General features: G+C 37.1%; 1 long non-coding RNA gene across 1 annotated transcript; it reads left to right on the forward strand.

The window, feature by feature from the left end:
* Window positions 1-3,498: 3,498 nt before the first annotated feature.
* On the forward strand, window positions 3,499-5,895 carry LOC139188026 (uncharacterized). Its single transcript, XR_011571135.1, has 5 exons — window positions 3,499-3,656; window positions 3,740-3,899; window positions 4,005-4,073; window positions 4,772-4,830; window positions 5,772-5,895. It is a non-coding gene; the product is annotated as an uncharacterized lncRNA (long non-coding RNA).
* Window positions 5,896-8,441: the final 2,546 nt, after the last annotated feature.

Consider the following 8,441-nt stretch of genomic DNA (forward strand, 5'->3'; position numbering starts at 1 on the left):
ATTGTTGTCACCGGAGGAACAGCCGATTTAAAATTGTTTAAGGACTTGTTTAAGGAAAAGTTTATCCCTCCGGCATTTATCGATGGTAGTAAACAAGAGTTTACAAATATGAGACAAGGAAGGTGATGATCGAGGGATATTATAGAAAGTTTTCAGACTTGCCTTGTTCCATCCAGATATTGTTGTTATTGGTGGAGGTGTTATGTTGTTTTAAGCTGGGTGGCAAAAAGGGAAGTGGTATTTTGGGTGACCACTATCCATTATACTTCTTACCAGGAATATACGAGATGTTGTTGAGTCTTGAGGACTCTGAGAACATGATCAACGAGAATAAAGAAGAATAAGAAATGAATGGGAATTAAAAGAAGACGATAAAGTTAATGATTCGTCATATCAAGGAGATAGAAAGATTCAGAGCTTCGAAAGAAGTGAAGCTAGAGTTAATTCTTCCAGCTGAGGTTTTAATGTCGCTGGTCAGAGTAAAAGTGATGGATATACTGGTAATCCCAGATATTTGAGACAAGGTGTCTCGAGTAAAGGAAATGTACTTTGTGCAGCAGGTACAAAATTAACACTTTGGGAAGTGTGAAATTAATGAATGTGTTTATGTGAACAGAGGGGACACAGAATTGTGAATCGTCCCTAGAATCAGTTGTACCCAACAGTTTTCTATGACATCATAGTGTTGATTCAGCAGAGTTATGGATTTAGTAGTTTGGTCGGATTGACCGTGAGTACATAGAGATTTGATGAGTTATATGTTCAGCCGTACAGACCATGAGAAGTGGATTCGATTGACACATGAGAAATTGGTGAGTTATAGGCTCGGCCGTACCGACCACGCGGAGTGGATCCGGCCGACGTATTATTGAGATAAGAGTTGAATCAGCCGTATTGGTCATTCTAGTTGACTTCGGCTGATATATTTCTTATTATGTATGTTATTACCTAGAGAGTAGTAAATAAATGTAGTTGAGACGAGTGTATGTATTTTGCATTGAGTAACAAAATAGTAATGTTATATCTTTGAGAGTGGTTGCCTACTTATCGAGACAACGATGATTTATCAGTATTGCGGGCTGCAGACCGTAATATTAATAACTCATTCGTGGATTCGTTAAGCAAGCAAACCGGTAGATTATTTTATGTTAGTATTGTACTTATTCAGAATGCTTAGTAGTAATAAAGTATGTATTGGGTCAATTAATTTTATTCCATTAGAGTGATTGTTTATAGTTGTGACTAGATGGAATGTTACGGGAAACCAGTTACTTTCCATCGAGTTGATTAATTAGAGGTTACTTTGGTGGGTATACAAAGTGAAGTGAGTTCAGCCATTATTTATGCTGTGAAAGCAAAGAGATTGTTTTGAAAGGCTGCCCAAAAATACTTAGCTCATGTGGTGCTAAATGATGTTGTCTGGAGAAGTGTGAAAAATGAAAAAGGGGTTAGACTTTTCTTGATGTCTTCCCTGAAAGTATACCTGGATTGCCTTCAGGCAGAGATATGAGGTTCACTATTGATTTGTTGCCAGGTATAAATCTATGTTAAAGATTGGTTCAGGATGAGTTAAGGGAATTGGAAATTCAGTTGAAAGAATTGGTTGATAAAAGTTTCATTCAACCTAGTACAACATTTTTGAGGAGCCCCAGTTTGTTGGTGAGGAAGAAAATGGACTTAGAGATTGTTCATTGATTATAGACAATGGAGTCGGGTAACGATTAAGAACCGTTATCCATGGTAATGTACTGATGTTTATTTAACCAGCTCAGAAGTAATTGCGAAGATTCAAAGATTGAATTGAGATCTGGTTACTACCAATTGAATATTATAAGTGACGTTGATCATAAGATGGTTTTCTGGACTTGTTATGGTCCTTATGAAGTTTGGTGATGCTATGTGGATACTCATGCTGTTTTATGAGTTGATGGATGAAGTATTCCAATAATGCCTTGATAGATTGATATCATTTTTATTGAAGATATTCTGGCATATTCTGAGCCAGAGCAGAGCATGTAAACGTATTAAGTCGGTGAACCAAAGATTGAGAGAACGTTGGTTGTATGCTAAGTAGCAAATGCTAAAGTTAGACGAATCAGGTGGCATTCTGAGATTTGTTATATATTCTTAAGGTATTCAAGTGAATCCTTAAAAGATAGCAGAAATTGAGAAATTGGAACAACCACGAGCTGTAATTGAGATTCAGAATTTCTTAGCTTACCAGGCTATCTTGGATGGTTGTGAAAGATTTTTCAGTCATTGCTTTGTCATTGACGAGACTGTTGAGAAAAGAGGTTATGTATGAGTGGGAAGGAAATTGTGAGCAAAGGATTCAACAACTGAAGTATTTCCTCACTCATGCACGTATTTTGGTATTCCCAGAGAATAGTGGTAATCATAAATTTTTAGTGATGTTTCTTGAATGGTATTGGATGCATGTTGATGCAAATGTTAGGGTGATTGCATACGTTTCACGATAAATGGAATCTCATAAGATGAATTACCCTACGGGTGACTTAGAAATCATGATTACCATTCTTGCTGTGAAGTTATGAAGGCATTATATTTGGTAAGAATGCAAGATTTTTACGAATCCAAAAAGTCTTCAATATCCATTACTTGGAAGGATTTTGATATGAGGCAGCGAAAGTGAATTGTATTGCTTAATGAACATGATTGTACGATCAGGGTGATCGTAAAGTTTGTTCTAACTGAAGCACTTGGTGAGAAGACTACAGTAAGATTAATGTCTGGCACGTTTGCCAAGAGTATCATCTTGTGGATTGAAAACCAACGGAAGAAAAATTAAGAATGGAAGATCGAGAAGAAGTTATACTTGTTAAATTTCAAGTTAGGCCTGTTTGGTAAGGTCGTACTTGAAACTTAAATGCTTGACGAAGAAATTTAAGAATTAACCAAGGTAGAGAAAGAAGGTAAGTTAAATCCTAAGTTAATCGGACTTAAGTGATTATCGAAAAGTTGGTGAAGTTGCTTACAAGCTTGTGATGCCCTCAGAATTGGTTAAGGTGCAAAACATATTTTATGATTCGATGCGTTGTCACTAGGTGGCAGATTCGTCACATGAGATTCTGGTGTAACTATTGAGAATTAAATTGGATTCGACTTGATAAGGAATCAAGGACGACTTTGGATTGGAAAAAGAAGGTCCTGAGAATTAAGACAGAGTAAGTAGTAAAAGCTTTGTGAAGGAAATCATTCAGTAGAAAAGTATGTGGGAGAAAGAGAATCGGATGAGAAAGATTTACCCGAAGCTATTGTTGGAGTATGGTTGATTTAGTTGGTTGCTGGAATTTCGGGGACGAAATTCTATAAGGAGGGAAGATTGTCACAGCCCGTCCCGGAATTTTAATTCCGAGGACATGAAAAGACGAAAATGCCCTTAAACGGGACTAAGGGGCGAAAATTTAACAATTTGGATTGAGTTGGACACGTGGGATCCCCACACCCCTCAATCCTCTCCCTATTTTCTGCATACTGTCTCTCTCTCCTCCCTCACGAATCTCTCTCTCTCTGTCACTCTTCTTCTCCGTTCGAACAAACCAACCACAAAACAACCTTAAACTTCCACCAACGACGGAGTTAAGACCACCATCGAACTCCTGGAGACTCCACGATCACGTAGACACCAATTTCAGGTAAGTTTTACTTCGGAAAACCTAGATTCTAAACTCCCCGTGAAAGTGCACTGTTCATGATCTTCGAATTGACTTTGTTTTAGGACAATCCAAGCTCACAGTGAGCTTAGTGAGGTTCCAAGGAAGCTCGGAGTGCTTCGTTGGAAGTTTTTGGACGTAAGAACACGGAGATCGATAAGTTCAAAGTTTGGCCGGAGGTTTCGAGGCATTTTCCGGCGAATCCCCGGCGAGTTAGGCGTCGAGGTAGGTATCAATCTCTTCGTCTCGTCAAGTACTACAACTTTCCTTTTTGTTTCACTCAATTTCGTTGAGTATTGAAGAAGTTATACTCATTTGAAAAATACCCAGTTTCCGGCGACCTCCGAGGCTTTCGAGGCAGTTTCCGGCCAAACTACGGCGAACTAGGTGTTGGTAAAGGTACCATTCTCTTTGTCTCTTCAAGGGCTACAACTTTCGTTTTTGAATCACTTGATTTCGTTGAGAAATGACAAAGTTATGGCAATTTGAAAAACTGCCCAGAAAACGGCCGCCGGAAAAACCAGTCCGGCGACCCAAGGAAGAAGAAGGTGCTACAGTAAAAATAAAAAATAAAAATAAAATTATTTTAAAAATATGTCGACGTCCGTGACGTCGAGTAGATCACTGTGGTATATTCATATACCTAAATTGAACACCGTATGAGAAAGTTATTGAAGATTGTTGGTTAGGTGTTCAAATAACGTTTTATAGTTTTCACATTTAGGTGAAAATGTGAATTGATGATCCGACCGTTGGATCGTCACCAAACTTTGATACGTTGTAATACGTAATATTTGAGGATTATTGGAACTTACGGATTGGGAATCCGAGTTACGGATCTTCCGGAATTGGAATTGTAAGTCCATAATATAAAATGTTAACCGTCACTTAGTTTTGGAAATTGACGGAGATCCGACCGTTGGATGGTAATGAAATTTTAGGATGTTGTCCTAGAGGTATAATGTGGACCTCTGGAAGTTATGGATTTAAAATCTGAGGGGTGGATCTTCCGGATCAATCTACGTAGTGACGTATTTTATATAAGTTATATATTCTATCGATATGAATTCTGAGGTTGGAATTGATTATTGTTTTAGGCGCCGATCGTCATGACGCCTTGGCGTATTGTGCTAGGGAGTTGTAGGGCGAACTCCAGGTGAGTGGGCAGTTTTTGTTTTCCGTATATATATATATACTTAACGTTTTCCCAGAAATTGAAAATGCATGAAATTATGTTTAAAATGAAATGCATATGAGTTATGTGGAAAAACGGGAAGTGAAATACCATGCATAGAATTGATATGAAAAGTATATAGAAATGTGAGTTGAAATGCCATGCATGAATTAATATATGATGCATATGTATGAATTGGTGCGGTGGACGCACAGGTAAGAATTGATTTATGATGCATATGTATGAAATGGTGCGGTGGACGCACAGATGAGTATTTAATTACTGTTATGATGATGATGATATATATTGAGCTCAAATCCTGCACCATGGTTTAGTGCTTATAGTATTCACCGCATCGCACGCTCGCCTTGGATCCAAGTAGATGCTAGTCGTACAGTCCACGCGGAGTGGGTACGACAGACCAGTCGCGAGAGTGTTAGTGAGATTCCGACTGGTGGGTGACCTTAGATTATGTGCACAGATGATTTATGAGAAGCACTAGAGCGTAACTTGTGTGCAGAAGGCCGGACGGGTCACAGAGGTGACTCCGGTAGAGTGATAATGATAGATTTTGAGCTCTAGGTTCAACCGTATAGGGCTATTAGAGGGCCTACGGTTGATTACTTTCTTGCACCTGATATGATTATGTTGATGCATTCATACCTTATTACTGTTGAGATGATGTGGCATGGCATAATTTATATGAGAAATGTTGAGATGACATGGCATGGCATGATTGATAAAGAGATAATGTTGAGATAGTAAAAATGAAGTTTTGAGAATATATATGTATATTTATATTTTACATTTCTGGGAAAGTATACAGGTTTTACGGAGAGGGGTTACAACGTTTTGAGAAATGTTTGGATTTGGAAAAGAATTGTTTTACTGACCCACTCAATTTTGGTTTTGCGCCCCTCCAGGTTCAAGAATCACAAAGGTGTGGTGACTACGAGGAATTCGACGGTGTTCTGACAGATTGGACAAAATTAGGACTCACCTTCGGGTGTATCAACTTATAAATTGTATCTTAAAGCTTCCGTACTGTGCAAATGGTTACGTCACTCTCAAGTGAAGGCCAGCATGCCCTCCTTCGGGATGGGGTGTGTCATTAGTGGGAGTTAATCATATTCCTAAATTTATATATATATATATATATATATATAAATATATATGTGATATATATGAATGTATATATGATATATTAATTTTGGAAATGAAAAGAATATTTCTTCGTTAAAGTTATGACTTTAAACATTCTATAAAGATAGAATGTATATGGGAGACATAGTCTATATACATGGGATGGAAATCTATATTGATAGATTTTAGGATATAATTTGATTATATCAATCCCTAATAATAGACAAAAGATGCTAGGAAGTTTCTCATATGATGATAAACTTTAATTAGAAGAACAACTCTAGTGAGACTAGGAGGTAACTCTTCTCAAAGGGAACGTACCCTTTGACTCCCAAAGAAATAATGCGTAAATAAGAATCCTTTATGCATACGCATAAAGGTGATTTATGTATTTCATATTGTATGAAAAACATTGATATGAGTTGTACCTAGAACGGTACAAGACGATATCAGTGCAAGCCCAGGATCAGAACCATGGCAACTGTCAAGTGAGTCCTTAAGTATTTAAGAAATACTAAAGGATAAATTCCTCAAAGATCGAGGAAGAATTAGAGTAACGTAAAGGAAGCGTAAATGTATTAGATTATGAATCTAATCCATCATTGGATGTTTCTTCATTATGAATGAAGAGATAAACAGATATCTCTTTATTATGACTAAAGAGATATTTGGATGGAAACATTAAAGTAATGACTTTAGTGTGTTCCATTATGAATGCAAAATATATTGCCATAAAGAAGCTTACAACAATGTTGTTTGGATGGGAAAGTTCATTTATGAACTCTCTATTCGGTTCCAACCAGAAAGTGTATGACACTAATGGGGCGATAGCTCAAGCCAGGGAATCAAGGTCTCATCAAGATCCGAACTCATATGAGAGACCGAACCACATGATTGAGAATCATGTATAATGGTGACGTCGTTATTCTCAAGGTTGCTTCTATGGATAACATATAGATATCCATTGTCTAGGCCTACTACTCAGCCATTTATGAAATGACTACAGAAGAGGTATCATCACTGATGACCAAGCTGATTGGCTCTAGTGCAAGTGGAAGATTGTTGGAAATGTGCCCTAAAACCAATCATGTGATGATGCTTTACGGACATTTCACATGTTAAACTAATCTAGTTTAATATAAAGGGCAAAGATTATTGTTTGAGCCGTCTCATATAAATGTTATATGCTTAAACGATAAAGTCCAAGGAATATGTGATTGGGAGAATGTAATCTAATGAAGTTAGATTCATGAGACCATTCTTTCGTAGACACATCCTAAATGTTCCTGATCATAGGATTGCCAATTGGGCATTGACAGTTGATCGGATGATATTTATATATATTTTTACTTCGAATTCACTCGTCTTTTCTTAGTTAGTTCCTTATATTTTTAAGCTATTTACGTTATTTTTGTGTTTATAGGATTTGTTATGCAAAGAAAATAAAAATAGAACAAGTGAAATTTTATGTAATAAATTCGTCAAAAGCAAATTTAAATTACAATTTTGCTAATCCATTGTGACGCTAAATGATAAACCAATTTTTAAACTATACATTTCATCCTTTTATAATTCTTTTCTTGTCTAATTTAGTTGGAAGCTTTAAGTATTTATGATACTTTTGATATATTGTGTTTGTAGGAGTAACATGATCAAAAGAACTTATTTTTCTACTATGTGGGGCTGCTAGAAACTAAATGAAAATAAAAGGAGACAGCTAAGAGGGAATGAGTAAGCTGCCCTTGCAGCTTTGAAAAGTCAAAAGGAAATGGCATAAAAAAATAACAAAAGGAGACGTGGGCGGAAAGAGCTGCCTGGCAGCTTTGAACAGCAATAAAAATAGAAGAGAGCAGTGGGGGGGGGGGTGATTGTGGAAGGGAAATTTTGGTGGAAGGCAGAGGGCTGCCCTTTGGGCAGCGTGAAGCTGCGGAGAGAAGGGAAGGGGGAAGCTGCCCTTTGGCAGCGAGGTCAGACAGCACAGGAAAACAGAAAGAAGGAGGGCAGCTCGCAGACGTAGAGAGGACAGGAGGTCAGCATGAAAATGCAGTTCAGAGTCCATGCAGTTCAGAGTCCAAGCAGCAGATCCTTTCTTTCGGTTTAATCTTTCCAAACTCCTATTTTATTTTTTGTTTTAATAATGTGTAATTAATTTTATTTTGGCTAGAGGTTAATTCGAAACCATGAATATATTTGTAATATGAATTGATTACCTTCGGTTGTGATTTCATAAGTTGTGATTTCAATTTACTTATCCGTTCGTATAAAAACTGATTTGTGTATGTTGGTTGAGAGTGCACGCTTAATTTACATGCATGAATTTGATGCTAGAATATAAGTGAATTTCACCTAATCGTTATGAACTTATTTTCACAAGTAGTAAAGGTTGCTAGTCACAATCACGTTAAGTAAATTCTTGGCAAGAGTATCATGCTTTTCATAGTTACGAATGC

Source organism: Malus domestica, chromosome 09, assembly GCF_042453785.1.
Source record: "Malus domestica chromosome 09, GDT2T_hap1".
Classification (NCBI taxonomy): Eukaryota; Viridiplantae; Streptophyta; class Magnoliopsida; order Rosales; family Rosaceae; genus Malus; species Malus domestica.